Below are 16939 nucleotides of genomic sequence, written 5' to 3'. Positions count from 1 at the left end.
CTGTCAGAGGCGCGTGCAACACTTTAAAAGTGTTAAAAGCGTTTCGCCGAAAAGCCTTAGTCAAGGTCTCAAGTTGCACAATAATTCTTGAGCATTTAGCTTGTTAAACCTCCATTGTTTTATAGCTCGAATCATCTTTCATCCGACTATCAGACAGAAGTTTCGAACACGGGCGACTTAATTCCAGAGAACGACGGTCTGTCACTGATTGGCTAAAATTAACATTTGTGATAAATTCCACCCAATGAACTTTGATTGTGGTTGAAAATTTCAATTTTTAGTCTAGTGTGCATGGGTCGATGGGTTGATTTATGAGCAGAGATAACATTAAAGTTGAGCTGAACTTTTATGTGATTGTAAAGAAAAGTTCAGTAAAAAGCTGATAAAAGACTTACAAACTCCCAGTCGGATTAAGTTCACTGAAGGATGCTTAGTTCACTCAAGCGAGCACGGAGGCTATGGAAGACGAACGGTGTAACATTTTTAACAAGAGCCAATTTAAAAATTTTTTTTTAGCCCAAAATACATGCATTCTTTAAATCAGTACATAGTGTACCAATGTGTTATATGCTGTGTATGGGGGTCTGGTGGTACCATTGTGATAATGTAATGTAATAAGGCAGCCACATCTATAATGGCGGCTAACATTGCTTTACAATAAAATATCTACAACCAACCACTGTATGTAGAAAAATGTGAAATAACAGGGCAGGTGGTTCCAAGGTTGCGTGGCGGGTCTCACCCTGTGTGCGGGTATATGGAGAGACCTGCCACTCAAGGGAAGAGGGCGGGGAGAAGCTGTTAGGGACCCGCCTTTATGACTATTCTCCCATCCGGCTCGGTTCCCCTCGATTTCTTTAGAGTTTTTTTGCTGTTTTTTCCTTGCAAAAAATATTCTGGAAAAAGACGCAGGGTGAACACTCCCTAAAGTAGGTCAGCCACTCTGTCCTGGAGATTAGGGGCAATTCATGGGCTCAGTATTACTTTGTACAAAGCTGAAATGATGCAGCCTAAGAGTAAGACGTAGAGGACAACATATTAATTGTAGTAATTACAGCAGCGCCTTGATGTTCCGCGCAGACAATGAGGCAGTATAAGGGTTCGCAGAAAGCGAGATCATGAGATAGACTGCGGGGAGAAGACAACGTGACCCTGCTGTGAATGAAGCGATCTGCAGAGAGAGAAGGATTCATTCTGCGATAATTCAGACAAACTGGAAAGTCACGTGCACACCGACACCGCCACTGACAAGGAGATCATCCACATCCCTAGCCAAGAAAAAATTGCGAGAAAGTAACAGGTGAATGTCTTAGCAATCCTGTGTTTACAAGCTTTGGCCACTTTTCTGGAGTCATTTCCTCCTTTTTCTAGTGGCTTTAGCGTTTATGCCTTATTCTCTATGGGTTTTGCACCACTTTTTATGTTGCCTTTTTATTTTATTCTATTTTTTTTTTTCCTCAACCACTTTGCTTATCCAGATACTTTTTCCAAATGTGTCTGCCCGGAGTAAGGTTTCTGGATGAGTTTTCAATTTGGTGCATTTTGGCGACTTTTCTAAGGATTTGCAACTTTTGGTGCTGAAACAGTTAAAGACGAAACTAAAGAACATTTTTTGATTTTGTGCCAAATTCATGAACCCCGTGCGCCATTTTGAGAAATGTTGCCCAAAAAATGTCACTGAATACGACGCAACAAAGAAAGGAAAGTGACTGTAATAAATCATAAAGAATGTATCGGTTCCTGCAGTGTTCGTCACATTTCATACAGCAGTGTCCAACTCCAAATTCTAAGCACGGGACAGGAAATCCAAGCACTGCTAATAAATGACTGTCACACAGCGGCTGGCATAGTGCGCAGCTCACCCCTCCATGGAAACCAGCCGTGGACATGTTTGTTCACATTATTATAAATATAGATTATTTCTTACTCTCTTTCCTGCTTTCTTTCTCTCTCTCCTTTGTTCTTCCTTCCTTTCGTTCTCTTTCCTGCTTTCTCTCTTTTCTTCTTTTTCTCTTTCCTGCTTTCTTTCTCTCCACTTTTACCTTCTTTCTTTTTCTCCTTTCTTTTTCTTTCGTGTCTTCTTTCTCTCTTAACTTCTCTCATTCCTTCTTTGTCTCTCTCCTTTTTCCTTCTTTTCTTTCTTTCCTTCTCTCTTTCTTGCTTTCTTTCTTTTCTGCTTTCTTTTTCTTTGTTTCCCTCATTCTCTCTTTCTTTCTCTCTTTCCTGCTTTCTTTATCTCCTTTTTCCTTCTTTCTCTGCTTCTTTATTTCTCTATTTTTCCTGCTTTCTTTCTCTCACTTTCCAGCTTTCTCTTTCCAGTTTCCTTCTTTCTTTCTTTCTTTCTTTCTTTCTTTCTTTCTTTCTTTCTTTCTTTCTTTCTTTCTTTCTTTCTTTCTTTCTTTCTTTCTCTCTCTTTCCTTCTGTCTCCCTTTTCCTTCTTTTCTCTTTCTTTCTTTGTTTCTTTATTTCTTTCTCTCTTTCCTTCTGTCTCCCTTTTCCTTCTTTTCTCTTTCTTTTCTTTCTTTCTTTCTTTCTTTCTTTCTTTCTTTCTTTCTTTCTTTCTTTCTTTCTTTCTTTCTTTCTTTTTCTCTCTTTACCCACTAAAAGCACTTTCATTACTCTTCCCATTTATTTAATGGAAAATCCACTCAATATTCATACAGTGATTTTTTTTTCCCCAATGAGTGTCTGACAACCTTACTGTTGATAAAAAGAAGTGACGTCACTTCTTTGAGGTGGATCCATGCAAACCACCATGTGAAAAAAAGCAAAAACTACAAAACCAAGAAAAAATGTTGCATTTTCTGGAGTGGAATCCTTTTGAAAAACCTGTCAGATTACTGTGTGAACTTAGCCTTAGATGCCTTGGTAGTGCTACCACTCACCTGTGTCTTCATTCTCATCGATATGAGGAGACGCAGCAGTTGCTGGTGTCACCTTTGCTGACACTACCTTCACACTCTCTCTTGCCATACTTTATATGATAACAATTCTCCCCTTTCTTCCTCAGCTGTGCTTGTGCATCAGTGACCAAAACTTCATGACGATTCCTTTCTGTATTCTGCTGCTGCTTTCCATTAATAGCGAAGGATCAGTTACAGATTAGTGGATTAATTCAAAGATCTTCTCAACAAACAAGTGGATTCTCTAAGCTGCAGGTAAGGGTGAGCAGCACGGGCCGCAGGCGATGATACAACAGAATTGGACTTGTGAGACGTCACGTGGAACAGCGAGGCCCATGTAGTATTCATATGGTATGGCATTTTACAATCTGGATTGTGCCTTCACTTTTGTGATTTGCACCCCACGTTACCACTGTCTATATGGCAGATTTATTTCAGTACATGTGTGGCGGGGTTCATCACTCCATGTTGTTGATTCTGTCTCATCATCCACGGTGACCTTGTTTTCAATCTACATTTATGTCATGCTGTGATTAATGAGGATTTATAAACCTTTTAAATATTGGTGCTTTTGACTCTATTTACAGGTGATACCTCAATACTCAGGCAGCGTAGAGATACCCAAGCCTGACTTAAAAAAAGGCGATCATGGAGGATGATATCAGAAGTGTTTGCCTGGTAACTGTAGTAATCTGGTGCTGACTTGGGAGCAAAACCTGGCACTGGAGCTGGGACAGGTGAGTTACACTGGTTTTTACCAACTTATATATTATCTACAATAAAATAGAAGGCGAGATAACAGAATAACACCAAAATGCGACAAATCAGTGAGTGGCATCATACTTTGAGGGTGGAGTTTTGGGGCATCATATCATGTACATTGGCTGTGGGGACAGCACTCTGCGGGGGGCATCACACTGTATGGGAGAATCATGCTTTATGGGGGCTGTGAGGTCATCATAGTCTATGTGAAGAGCTGTGGGAACATTATACTATGTGGGGCATTATAACGTGTGGTTGTTTCGGGGAGAACTGTGTGGGCATCATACTGCGAGGGTGGCTTTAGGGGCATCATACTATGTGGGGGAACTTTGGAGGCATCATATAATATGTGGGAAAACATGCGATAGGGACAATATACTGTGTTTGAGGTTGTAGAGGGATCATACTGTGTGCGGACTAGAGGTGGGTTGTGGAGGGACAGTACTGTTGTGAGGGACTATAGAAGCATTATACCATGTGAGGATCTATAGGGGCACCACACTTTATCAGAGGCATCATATCTTGTGGAAGGCTATGGGGCATCCTACAGTGTGTGGGGGCATCATACTGTGTTGGGGGGCTGTAGAGACATCATGCTGTTTGGGGGCTATGGATGGATTGTGGAGGCATCATACTGTGTGTGGGAATTGTGGGGGAATCATACTGTATGGTGAGCTATGTTGGCATCATACTGTATGAGCTATGAGGGGCTCCCCAGCTTAAAAGTTGCGGGACACAACTGTCCTGTCCTGGCTCCCAGCCCTTACTTACTCCAGGAAGCTCCCCAACTACTCCCAGTTGGCCCCTCCTAACTCACTAAATCCTATTGGTCTAACCTACTCCTATCTTACTCTATTATGCCCCCCCATGGGCTAAATCTAAAATCTACACTTTCCCTATGTCTGTTTAACGCAGGAATATATATATTTATACAATACATGGCGTACATGACAATATTATAAGACATATAAAATATACCAGCTTCTCAGGAACGTAATCAAGGAGTGTGAGGCACGAACTAGCCTCCATACCCCCTTACAGCTATATGGGTGTCATACTGTGTGGGGAGCTGTGTGAGGCATCATACTGTGTATTAGAGGGGGCTTTGGGGCCCCATACTGTGTGGGACAACTGTGAGGAACTTCATACTGCAATGGGGGGAAATCTAGGGGGAATTATATTAGTCTGTGGGTGGCTGTACGGCTGTCATACTGTGTGTGTTGAGCTGTGGGGGCATCATACTGTGTGTAGGATGCTAGGAGCATTGTGTATGGGAGGTCTTGGAGGCATCATAATATGTGAGGGAATGTGGGGGCATCATATTATATGTAGGTGAACATACTGCAGTGGAATTATACTGTGTTTGGGGCATCATACCTTGTAGTGGGACAGTAGGAACGTTATACTGTGTGCAGGGCTATAGTGGTATCATTCTAGGTAGGGTGGCTGTGGAGCCATCATACTTTGTGGAAGAATCTGTGGTTGCTATACTGTGAGCTGTGGGGTATTTTACTGTGTGGGGGCATCATACCATTTTGGGGTTGTGGGGAGAATTGAGCGGGGCATCATATTATGAGGGTGACTGTGAGGGCATCATACTGTTTGGTTGTGGGAACATCATACTGTGTGCAGACTATAGTGTTATTATAGTGTGTATAGGGCTGTAGGGGCATTATTCTGTGTAGGCGTCTATAGGATCATTATACTGTGTGGAGGGCTATAAGGGCATCATACCATGCTGGGGGGCTGTGGGGGGAATCACATTATTTGGGGAGCTGTGGCACTTTTATACTGTGTGTATGATATTAGGATCATCCTACCTACAATGTGGGGACATTGGGGGCATCATGCTGTGGGGGAATGTACTGTGGAGGACTGTGGGGGCATCATACTGTGTGAGTGTGACTGAGGAGGACTTTGGAGTGCATTTTACTGTTTGTGTCAGAACTGTGGGGGCATCATACTTTGTGTTGGGGAGTAAAGTGGAGGGGCATCATCCTGTGTGTGGGGGGAGGTATGATATAATATTGCAGACCTGACAGTGCCAGTTTGGTTGGTATACTACCAACGTGTCAAATTTCCCACCAAAATATCAGTAAATGTTTGAAATGTGATGATTTTATATTTATTCATTTTGACATTGTGTCTCTCTTCCATTTTTTAATTAAATATGTCCCTGACCACCAGGAAGGTCTTTGTTATAGAGCGTTTTAATAAAAGTGTCTGCCCTGGTAACAGATTATTTTTATAAATCAAGTGGTGCCATCAGGATGATGGACTGCTTCCATCTTGTGGTCTGGTGCCTAATTACAACAGAACTGAAATGGAGGAGAAAAAGAAAGCTTGTATGTAGCATGCTGTACAGCAGGGGTCCCCAACCTGTAGCTCGGGAGCCACATGTGGCTCGCGGGCCCGTGATGTGTGGCTCGTGGCTGTCTGCCAGCTTGGTGCATTAGCACCAGGTGTAAAGAACTATTAAGAGCAGTTGTCTAAATGGTGACTTTTGTGTGTGGCCCTGTACAGAAGAGCAGATCTGAATGGGGGTGAGATAGGAAACCGTGGAGCTTGGCACACTGCATTGGTGTGATTTCAGTGGAAAAGCTTTGGTTATCACTACTGTGAGTGGGGAAGGAGCTGGTTGTGGCTCGTGACCCTCTCTCTCAGAGCTGAATGTGGCTCGCGACCCTCTTTCGTAGCTGGATGTGGCTCTAAAGGTTAGAAAGGTTGGGGACCTCTGCTGTACAGCGAGGGCTAAAAAAGGGCTGAATGCAATAAATATACAAATAACATACAATTATATACCGGAAACAATAGGATTATAGAGCTGTTATCCATATGTGGATGGTGTAAATTGTATAGATGTTTGGTAGGGGTGGATTTAAAGGGGTTGTTCCAACCGGACACCGATGGTCCATATGTCTGGGACAAATGCCTGGTAGCCCGTTCAGTGAAACACGTCCCAGGCAGTACTGCGGTATTCCAAAGAAAAAAAAAAGAGATGTTCCAGCTTCCAATAAAAAATAAACTTTAATCCAATACATTAAAATCAGGAAAACTCCCGGAACAGCACCATAACACCGTGGAGGCAGGCTACGCGTTTCGACCGAAGTCTTTATCACAGCTGATCTACTTAGTTACATGCCCAGTATAAAAGGAATCAAATACCAATGAAATAGTGAGAAAATGTCACATGACCAGAAGGTCCTAGACAATAAAAAAAGGTAACTGGTACATATAACAAAACCAATGCAAACATAACACAAATTAATAATAACATAATAACACATGAAATTATACAAAAAATGAAAAATACAAATAAAACTGCATCAAGATAAATTAATAATGAAACGTAAGCTCGTTCCTTTTATTCAGGCCATCCGGAAACCTGGTGCCGAGATTGAATATCCAAAAGGCCTCCCGTGTGAGCAAGACTCTATGCATATCACCTCCACGTAAGGTTTTTTTTTATCTTTTCAATGCCAGTAACCCTTAAAGAATCTATGTTTCGTGAGTGATATTCAATAAAAAGTTTGGCTGCAAAAGAGATGTTGCGGCTGCTATTAGTAGTACAAGAAATATCATACAAATGTTCCGATATACGGTTTTTCAGTTTTTTTATGGTGCATCCAACATATGTTTTCGATTTTATATACCACATACCGAGTGTTACAATTAATAAAGTCTTGTATCTTGTATAAATTATTATTAAAACCATCACCAAAAGACCTTGTAACAATTAAATGCCTGCATGTGGTACAATTGGTCACATTGCACTTGTAACTACCAGTGCACTTTAGCCAGGTATCCCTACAATGATGGGAAGAAAAAATATTAGGAGACAATATATTACCTAGCGTGGGCGCTCTTCTAGCCACAATATTGCAACCATCATGTAAAATTTTCGCAAGGGTAGAATCTTCATACAAAATTGGAATTGCCTTATTAATAATAGTTTTAATCATGTTGAACTGTGGACTAAATTGTAAACATACATAAGGTCTGTCCTCAATATTCTTTTTATTGCCTTGCTTCACATAATGTCTTTTGCGCTCCCTGCTGTTGCACGCTTGTGGAGAGATAGGGCCAACTTGATCCTTGTTTTCTATTATATTCAATGCTCTATTGAGTGTCCAGTTGGGATAGCCACGTTTATGGAATTTTCTACATGATTTCATTAAATCATCTCTGAGGGCACCATTATTATTGCAATTACGCTTTAACCTGGTAAACTCACCTACAGGAATTGATTTAATAGTGTGCTTTGGGTGACTACTGTTGGCATGGAGAATGGTATTCCCCGCTGTTGGTTTTACATATGTCTGTGTAGAAATTAATTGATCAGGGATGCCAGTTAATTCTAAGTCCAAAAAAGAGATTTTAGATTCCGCATGAACATAAGTAAATTTAAAATTATAGTCATTATCGTTGATGTATTCCACAAACTCCCGTATGGCAGATACATCACCCTTCCAGATAATCAACGTATCGTCGATGTATCTGCCATACCAGGAGATAAAAGAAAATCTATTAGATGTTGAAAAAAGAAACTGATACTCCCAATAAGACATAACCAAATTTGCCAATGATGGTGAAAACTTGGCCCCCATTGCCACACCCGTGCACTGTAAATAATATTCAGAGTCAAAAGAAAAAAAATTGTGAGTTAATAAGAAAAAAGTGACTTGTAAAATGAACCCAATGAGATCATTAGAGTATGAACTATACCTGTCCAAATGAAATTGCAATGCTGACAACGCAACATTATGTGGAATACAGGTGTATAGAGACACTATATCACAGCTCAGCCACGTGTAATCTGACTGCCACTTTTTGTGTGTCAAAATGTCCAAAACATCTTTCGTGTCTTTTAAATGTCCTGGTGTCCTTAGAACTAGTGGCTGAAGCAGGGTATCTAACCACTGACCCAAATGTTCGTTAATAGACCCTATACTTGAGACTATGGGTCTCATTGGAGGAAATTGAGCTTGTTTGTGGATTATGGGTAACCCGTACAGAATAGGCATGACAGGGTCTGAAATTTCCAAAAATTCCGCCTGCTTCCTGGATAATACTCCCAAAGACACACCCTCCTCTATAACTTTGTCAATTTTTTGTTTAAACCCCGCAGTGGGATCAGAAGATAATTTTTTGTATACTTTTACATCAGATATTAATTTCATAATTTAATTTTTGTAGTCTAGAGAATTCATAATGACAATCATGCCCTTGTTTTTATTATTATTATTATTATTATTATTATTATTATTATTCATTTTTATAGCGCCATTTATTCCATGGCGCTTTACATGTGAAATACGGGCAAATATAGACAAATACATTAAACATGAGCAAAAACAAGGCACACGGGTACATAAGGAGGGAGGACCCTGCCCGCGAGGGCTCACAGTCTGCAGGGGATGGGTGATGATACACTAGGAGAGGGTAGATCTGGTTATGTGGCGGTTCAGTAGGTTGAGGATCACTGCAGGCTGTAGGCTTGTCGGAAGAGGTGGGTCTTCAGGTTCTTTTTGAAAGTTTCTATGGTAGGCGAGAGTCTGATGTGTTTAGGTAGAGAGTTTCAGAGTATGGGGGAAGCACGGGAGAAGTCTTGGATGCGGTTGTGGGAAGAAGAGATGAGAGGGGAGTAGAGAAGGAGGTCTTGAGAGGATCGGAGGTTGCGTGTTGGTAGGTACCGGGAGATCATGTCACAGATGTATGGAGGAGATAGGTTGTGGATGGCTTTGTAGGTCATTGTGAGGGTTTTGAACTGGAGTCTCTGGGCGATATGAAGCCAGTGAAGGGCTTGGCATAGGGGAGAGGCTGGGGAATAGCGGGGAGACAGGTAGATTAGTCGAGCAGCAGAGTGTAGTGGAGTGGTGCCAGAGTGCTAGAGGGGAGTTCAGAGAGTAGGAGGTTGCAGTAGTCGAGGTGGGAGATGATAAGGGCATGCACTAGTGTTTTTGTGGTGTCACGGTCAAGGAATGCGCAGATCCGGGAAATGTTTTTGAGTTTGAGGCGGCAGGAGGAGGCAAGGGCTTGGATATGTGACTTGAAAGAGAGGGCAGAGTCGAGGATCACCCCGAGGCACCGGGCGTGTGGGACTGGGGAAAGTGAGCAGCCATTGACATTGATGGATAGGTCTGGTGGAGGGGTAGAGTGAGTTGGGGGAAAGATGATGAATTCTGTTTTGTCCATGTTTAGTTGTAGAAAGCTAGCAGAAAAGAAGGCTGATATAGCAGACATACAGTGCGGGATTTTGATAAGTAAGGAGGTGAGGTCAGGTCCGGATAGGTAGATCTGCGTGTCATCAGCATAGAGATGGTACTGCATAACGTGGGATTCTATGAGCTGTCCCAGACCGAAGGTGTAGATGGAGAAGAGTAGGGGTCCTAGAACAGCCTTGAGGAACACCGACTGACAAGGGGCGAGGTGAGGAGGTGGTGTGGCGGAGGGAGACACTGAATGTCCGATCTGTCAGATATGATGAGATCCAGGAAAGGGCCAAGTCTGTGATGCCAAGAGTTTTTATAGTTATATCCTTCATATCTTTAATATCCTGAATGGCTTTCTTATGTTTTTTAGATATATTATTATTATTAATGGAATTGTCGGATAAACTATTATTCTTCAAGGATTTGAAGTACTGCGGTATAGCAGCTCACGGCCCGGGCATTTTCCTCATGGCAGATTGTGTATTTGTCTAAATAGGCAGATTTTTGGTATATATATATATGGAGCGCCCCCACTGCCGCAGGGCCGAGGGGTACTCGGTACTGGGTTGTCACGGTGGCTAGACCCGGCCCGTGACCCTGCTGAGGGGCGTCCAATGAAGGTGGAGAGTGATGCTGTTGTGGTGTGGTGTCGGTTGCAGTAAATAACAAGGACACCAGGTTGTAGTCTCTTTACCTCTTTACTGAAGGCTTCCGGATCCTCAGTCCGAAATATGGTTAACCGGGCTGCATGAGTCCAGCCGGTCCGATGGCACCTCCAGAGTTCCCTTTGCAGGTGGAAATCTGTGCCTACCTTCTAGCGCTTGTGTGTTGTAGTCCTTCCCTGCTGTGCTTACGGGATAGTCCTCACAACTGTTGTGTCTGTTTCTGAAGTTCCCTCACAACTCGATTATGATGTTCTGTTTCATCCTTCAGATGATATGGCTAGGACGCACCCGTATGACGGGTAGGCTCGGAGGTCTTCCGGGACCCTAGAGTCGCCCCTCTCCAGATGTTGCCCCCTGTGTCTGCTTAGGTGATTTTGGGTGAGACAGCCCGCCTATAACTGACTGTCCTGCCGTAGGTTTGAAGTAAGGCCTGGAGCTCAATACTTCCTCGGCGTTCCGGCCACCGGCTACGCGCCTCAGTAGGATGTTGCCTCGTCTTACGGCACGACTCCTACTGGTGTTTCTCCTTGTTGCGTTGATCTCGTTTCTCACTCAGCACAATAAACCTCGCTTCTTGTCCTTTCTTGGGGTACCGCTGCAATGTAGTGCAGGCGCGGTCCCGTAACATTCTTTCTGTTCGCTAGGCCGCTGTCAGGATCCCACCCCTGACAGGGACCCCCCTGAATCTTCCCCTGCAACACCCTCTGCCACAGGATGTTGCCTGGTTCCAACCCAGTCAGCTTCTCCCTAACTTCCTCTCTAACCCCCAGTTTTACCAGATTGTGAGGAGTGGCCTAATACATAGCACCCTTAGCTCCCCCTGGAGGCCAGACTGTGAAGTGTATTGGTGTCTGTGATACCTGGTCAGGTGAACTCCTTCAGTGCCATCAGACGTACCATAGCCCCCCTTAGCGGCGGAGCATCAGTACTGCAACGACCAGGACTCTGGGGCGCTGCACTCCCCCCCGGTTAAACCCAGTACTCCTGGACTGGGAAGAAAACAACAATACATGTCAGCAAAAAGACATACAATTTTGAAATGCAATAACAAGTAAACTTTAACAAGGCTTCCCTTTATGGGAGGTGAGGACACTTGAACGTTACAAACATGGTTAAATATTTTAAATAACATACTATAAATAACTTCTCTTACCCAACCGGATATTCTACTTAGTGCAATTTCTGAACAATAATTTAACGTTGCCTTTAAGGACGTACACACTGAATCCACTAAAGACCTTCTTATAAAACACTATAAGGCTAATCAACTTTTCTTTATTTTCCACCTTTACATCTGCAGGACCGCCTGTCTATCTGCCCCAGGCCTACTGCCTCTCGCTCTGTTGCAGGACCGCCCCATCTCTCATCCGGGCCTACTGCCTTTCTGCTACTATACACAGTATAGAACTTATCATCCTTCTCTCAGTTCAAGATCGCTGAGCCATCTCGGTATGGCTCCTAGGAGGACGCACCGACTAACCCCATATGGGTTCACTTCCTGTCCTCATTCTCTAACACATTATTAAGCATTTCTTACAATTTAACTAGCTTTCTACATATAACTTTGACATGTAAGCATTATTCGACTTTAAATGCTATTGGTGAACGTCCCATTTAAGAAGGGACCAAGTCTCTCGGAGGTAGTGCAACTTCTCAAGCTGCAAGTTCGTATACAGCAAGGACTCCGGTGCTGTTTCCAAGAACAGTTTCTTCGCAAAGAGTCCTTTTCTTTGTAAAACCAGTAGAGGGCACCTTTAAGAAGGTGCAAACTATTTACAATAAGTTTGTAATCATGCAGTGTTCATGATCCAGCAGTTCTTTTCAACAATGATGAATGAGAAACAAAAGCAAAAAGACAAAAGTAAGCATCCCGGGTAAACTAATGGATCCCTTTAAGAGTTAACCCTAGTCGGGTTGTAGCAGCAGAGAAAAACACAAAAAGGACAGACAGTTAACTATATACATTTGATGAAGCATTCTTGCTTACTCAGTTTCTGGCTGAGCAGGAGGCGGCCTCCTTCTCCCAGACAGGGGTCTGGGTGGCCACCGTTTTGGTTTCAACGCCAGCTGGGGCACCAGTTACCACTGTGGCCAAGCTCCCAGCCACTACAGCGGCAGTGGTAGTAACAGTGCAGGTTGTGGTCTTTACCACGGTGCAAGTTGGAGTAACCACCGTGGTCTTTGTAGTGACGGTGGATCGGTCACAGGAGGGCATCTTCACCACAGGGGGCTTTTTTACGGGCACCTTGGTTTGGGGTTTCGTAGGCTTTTTCTTATGGACGTTTAAAGCGAACCACCCCTTCTCCCCAAAGTGCCGGGTGTAGGTGACTTCGTTCCCTGGGTAGAGGTCCCGGTCCTGATGACCCTCCCTCAAGTGAGACTCGACATCCCTCCGGTTGACGAACACTTCCGCGTACAGGCCCGGCTCTTTAATGAAGCCCCAACCTCCGCGGAGCTTGAAGGCGACGACGGTGCCCTGCCTGCGCAGGGCCTGGTGAGCGGTGGGGTCCTTGCGGGCTCGGTCCTTGACCGTCAAGTCTTTTTGATGGTAGGCCTCCAGCCCGGCCTGGTATGCCTCCTCCTTCTTTTCCCACTGCTGTTCTAGCTGGGCCTGGTATTCCTCCCAGCTAAGGGCCTGCACCATCTCACCATCCTGGGTCGCCACCCCGGGGAACCCCATAAAGTTGGCCCCGGGGTTCACCCAGTGGCAGACTGTGCGCTCCGCATAGACCGCGCCCGGCAGGGTGACTGGCGAGATCGGGGGCTTCAGGAGGTGCTCCATGCCCGTGGCCTGGTCCCAGGGAAGGAGGCGCTGGAGTCGGTGGGTCCCAGGGGGAGGTGGCACCGCAACTGGGCCTAGCAGCAGGTCCTCTGCTGACGGGGCAGGGTCGGCGGGCTTACCGGCTGGTGCAACGTCCTCCCTCACGGCTGGTCCCACTGGCGGTGACATCGGTGGAGACGTGGGCAGCAATTCGAGCAGCGATGCAGGGACCGAGGTCGGGGGATCCTTCGCTGGCGTTTCCTGGGAGGAAATCTTGGCTTCCACCCGCAGCTGGAGAAGTTGTTCAATCAGGTCCTCCATTTCGAGTTGCAGGAGACCCACATCAGCCGTGGAGACGGGGCCGCTACGCTCCTCCGGGTAGTTGGGGGAGTTCTCCACTTCAACCCCACATTCTGGGTCTGAGCGATCAGCCATCTCATCCTCCACGTGGGCCGCTTCCTGGTCCTTTTCCCGCTCTCTCCTTCATGGGCGGTATCATTTTCTCTGTCTACGCCCACCATTGAGAATCAGGAGGCGGATCTCGGCTGCTGACGGACACGTCCTCAAGGTACAGAAATATTTAGATTGGGCGGCCATTGTCTTTCGCGCTCTTCAGCTTGTCTACGCCCACTTCCACGCCCTTCTTCTTCTCCTGCGCTCCCCTTAGCGCTGTAATGGCGGCGGTTCTTGGCGGGAACTTTTGGCGGCAAGTGGCAATACACAGTCTTTGCAATAAGTCACAGTCCAAGTATAATAAATCACAGTTCCAAGGCACACATGACCTGATTCTTCAGGCTTAAGTAGATCCTGTTCGTGACGCCAAGTTGGAGCGCCCCCACTGCCGCAGGGCCGAGGGGTACCCGGTACCGGGCCTCTCTGTCTCAGTTCTGGGGTTGTCACGGTGGCTAGACCCGGCCCGTGACCCTGCTGAGGGGCGTCCAATGAAGGTGGAGAGTGATGCTGTTGTGGTGTGGTGTCGGGTGCAGTAAATAACAGGGACACCAGGTTGCAGTCTCTTTACCTCTTTACTGAAGGCTTCCGGATCCTCAGTCCGAAATACGGTTAACCGGGCTGCGTGAGTCCAGCCGGTCCGATGGCACCTCCAGAGTTCCCTTTTCAGGTGGAAATCTGTGCCTACCTTCTAGCGCTTGTGTGTTGTAGTCCTTCCCTGCTGTGCTTACGGGATAGTCCTCACAACTGTTGTGTCTGTTTCTGAAGTTCCCTCACAACTCGATTATGATGTTCTGTTTCGTCCCCCAGATAATATGGCTAGGACGCACCCATATGACAGGTAGGCTCGGAGGTCTTCCGGGACCCTAGAGTCGCCCCTCTCCAGATGTTGCCCCCTGTGTCTGCTTAGGTGATTTTGGGTGAGACAGCCCGCCTATAACTGACTGTCCTGCCGTAGGTTTGAAGTAAGACCTGGAGCTCAATACTTCCTCGGCGTTCCGGCCACCGGCTACGCGCCTCAGTAGGATGTTGCCTCGTCTTACAGCATGACTCCTACTGGTGTTTCTCCTTGTTGCATTGATCTCGTTTCTCACTCAGCACAATAAACCTCGCTTCTTGTCCTTTCTTGGGGTACCACCGCGATGAAGTGCAGGCGCGGTCCCGTAACGTTCTTTCTGTTCGCTAGGCCGCTGTCAGGATCCCACCCCTGACAGGGACCCCCCTGAATCTTCCCCTGCAACACCCTCTGCCACAGGATGTTGCCTGGTTCCAACCCAGTCAGCTTCTCCCTAACTTCCTCTCTAACCCCCAGTTTTACCAGATTGTGAGGAGTGGCCTAATACATAGCACCCTTAGCTCCCCCTGGAGGCCAGACTGTGAAGTGTATTGGTGTCTGTGATACCTGGTCAGGTGAACTCCTTCAGTGCCATCAGACGTACCATAGCCCCCCTTAGCGGCGGAGCATCAGTACTGCAACGACCAGGACTTTGGGGCGCTGCATATATATATATATATATATATATATATATATATATATATATATATATGTGTGTGTGTGTGTGTGTGTGTGTGTATAAAGGCTTGACATACAGGGAAATATTAAATAGTCCATGGTCAGACCCACTTCATAGGAGGAAAGCAGAAAAAAAGTCCTTGAAGTGGGAGCATGAAAATGATCAAAAAAGTGGAGAAGAATATAGTTTTTGTTTGAGATGTTATCGAGGGAGGAGATGAAAGGACGGGATCAAACTCGAGTGATATCAGAATTAACAAATGGAATAATTTTCTTAACCGCATTGTGAGAAAGCAAATGATTCTCATGTAAATACAATAATTCTGTACGTTACTGTATGTACAAATCATCACTCTCCTTCTACAACGTGTTCCGGGCTGTGGAATAGGCAAGAACGCTGCCTGGGTGCCAGGGTGGCGCCATGCAAAACGTGTCCACTCAGGTACCCGGTTGAGTAGATTCTGTTGGTTTCCCACCATTTACTGTAAGTTGTGTACCTGGTGTCACGGGAGACCTAGGTAGGATAGAGCTAATAACCCGGGCCCCTGCGATTTCCCTCAGACTAGGGAAACCCTGACTGACCCTCTACCCACAGTTTACACTGATGGTGTGCATGTCTGAGCCTCCACCCTCGCCCTATCTCCTGTTTCAACCCTAGGCTGAAACCACAACCCACCACCCAGTGAAGAGTCCACACTCCAATACCCACAGTTAGCACAGACAAGGATAACGGAAAAATAAGCACCACGCCGCAGTCACTCAGGAATACACTAAAAATGCAAAGGGCAAAACAAATACAAATATAGGAAGGAGCAAATAAGACAAAGGGAAATACACCACCAGCAACCATACTCCAACTATTAGCTCACCACTCCAGACCGAGATAACATGCACAAGACAGAAGCTATAATCGGCGACGCCCAATGTTCAGGAGAACTATTTAAAGGCAGTGGGCATGGCCCAGCTTCCAATCCGAGCACCTGGTAATTTAACCCTGGACCAGCTAGATAAAATCTAGCCGACGCCAATGAGCGCATAGTGGTCAAAAGCGGAATTACCGCTGTCTGTCGAACGACCTGGTCTGAACAGCGTCCGACATGACAGTACCCCGCCGTCTACGAGGGACCCCAGGGCCCTCAAGGCTTATAGGACCCGGCTTGTCCGGATGGCGGCGGTGAAAAAACCTGACCAGCCGATCCGCATGAACGTCCGAGGCTGATACCCAGGACCTCTCCTCAGGCCCATAACCACGCCAGTGAACCAAGTACTGTAAAGTGCGGCGCACTACACGAGAGTCAACCACCTTGGAGACTTCAAATTCCAAATTACCATCCACCAAGACTGGAGATGGCATGGGCGCCGCGTCCACGGAACCCACCACCTTCTTTAATAACGATCTGTGGAACACGTTGTGTATTTTATACACCGTAGGAAGCTCCAACCGGTACGCTACTGGGTTAATGACAGCGGCGACCCTAAATGGACCAATAAACCGTGGACCCAATTTAAGGGATGGTATTTTGAGTCTTATGTTTTTTGTGGATAACCACACCCAGTCATCCACACTCAGGTCCGGACCTGGCACACGCCTACTGTCAGCCACACGTTTGTACCTAGCACCCACACTCAACAGGCGCTGTTTAACTCTCCTCCAGACTGATGATAATTGTGCT

The 16939-nt window shown here is 45.7% G+C and overlaps 1 protein-coding gene and 1 long non-coding RNA gene across 2 annotated transcripts in view; one reads left to right on the top strand and one right to left on the bottom strand.

Annotated features, from left to right (window-relative positions):
- Positions 1-16939, bottom strand: part of LOC143806604 (solute carrier family 35 member F3-like) — a 63376-nt gene that overhangs the window by 18529 nt on the left and 27908 nt on the right. The window lies entirely within an intron of this gene.
- On the top strand, positions 905-3831 carry LOC143806605 (uncharacterized). Its single transcript, XR_013221519.1, has 3 exons — positions 905-1300; positions 3011-3158; positions 3491-3831. It is a non-coding gene; the product is annotated as an uncharacterized LOC143806605 (long non-coding RNA).

This window comes from Ranitomeya variabilis, chromosome 2 (assembly GCF_051348905.1).
Source record: "Ranitomeya variabilis isolate aRanVar5 chromosome 2, aRanVar5.hap1, whole genome shotgun sequence".
Classification (NCBI taxonomy): Eukaryota; Metazoa; Chordata; class Amphibia; order Anura; family Dendrobatidae; genus Ranitomeya; species Ranitomeya variabilis.
Note: the sequence above shows the minus strand (reverse complement) of the source record. Positions and strands in the feature narration are given on the sequence as shown.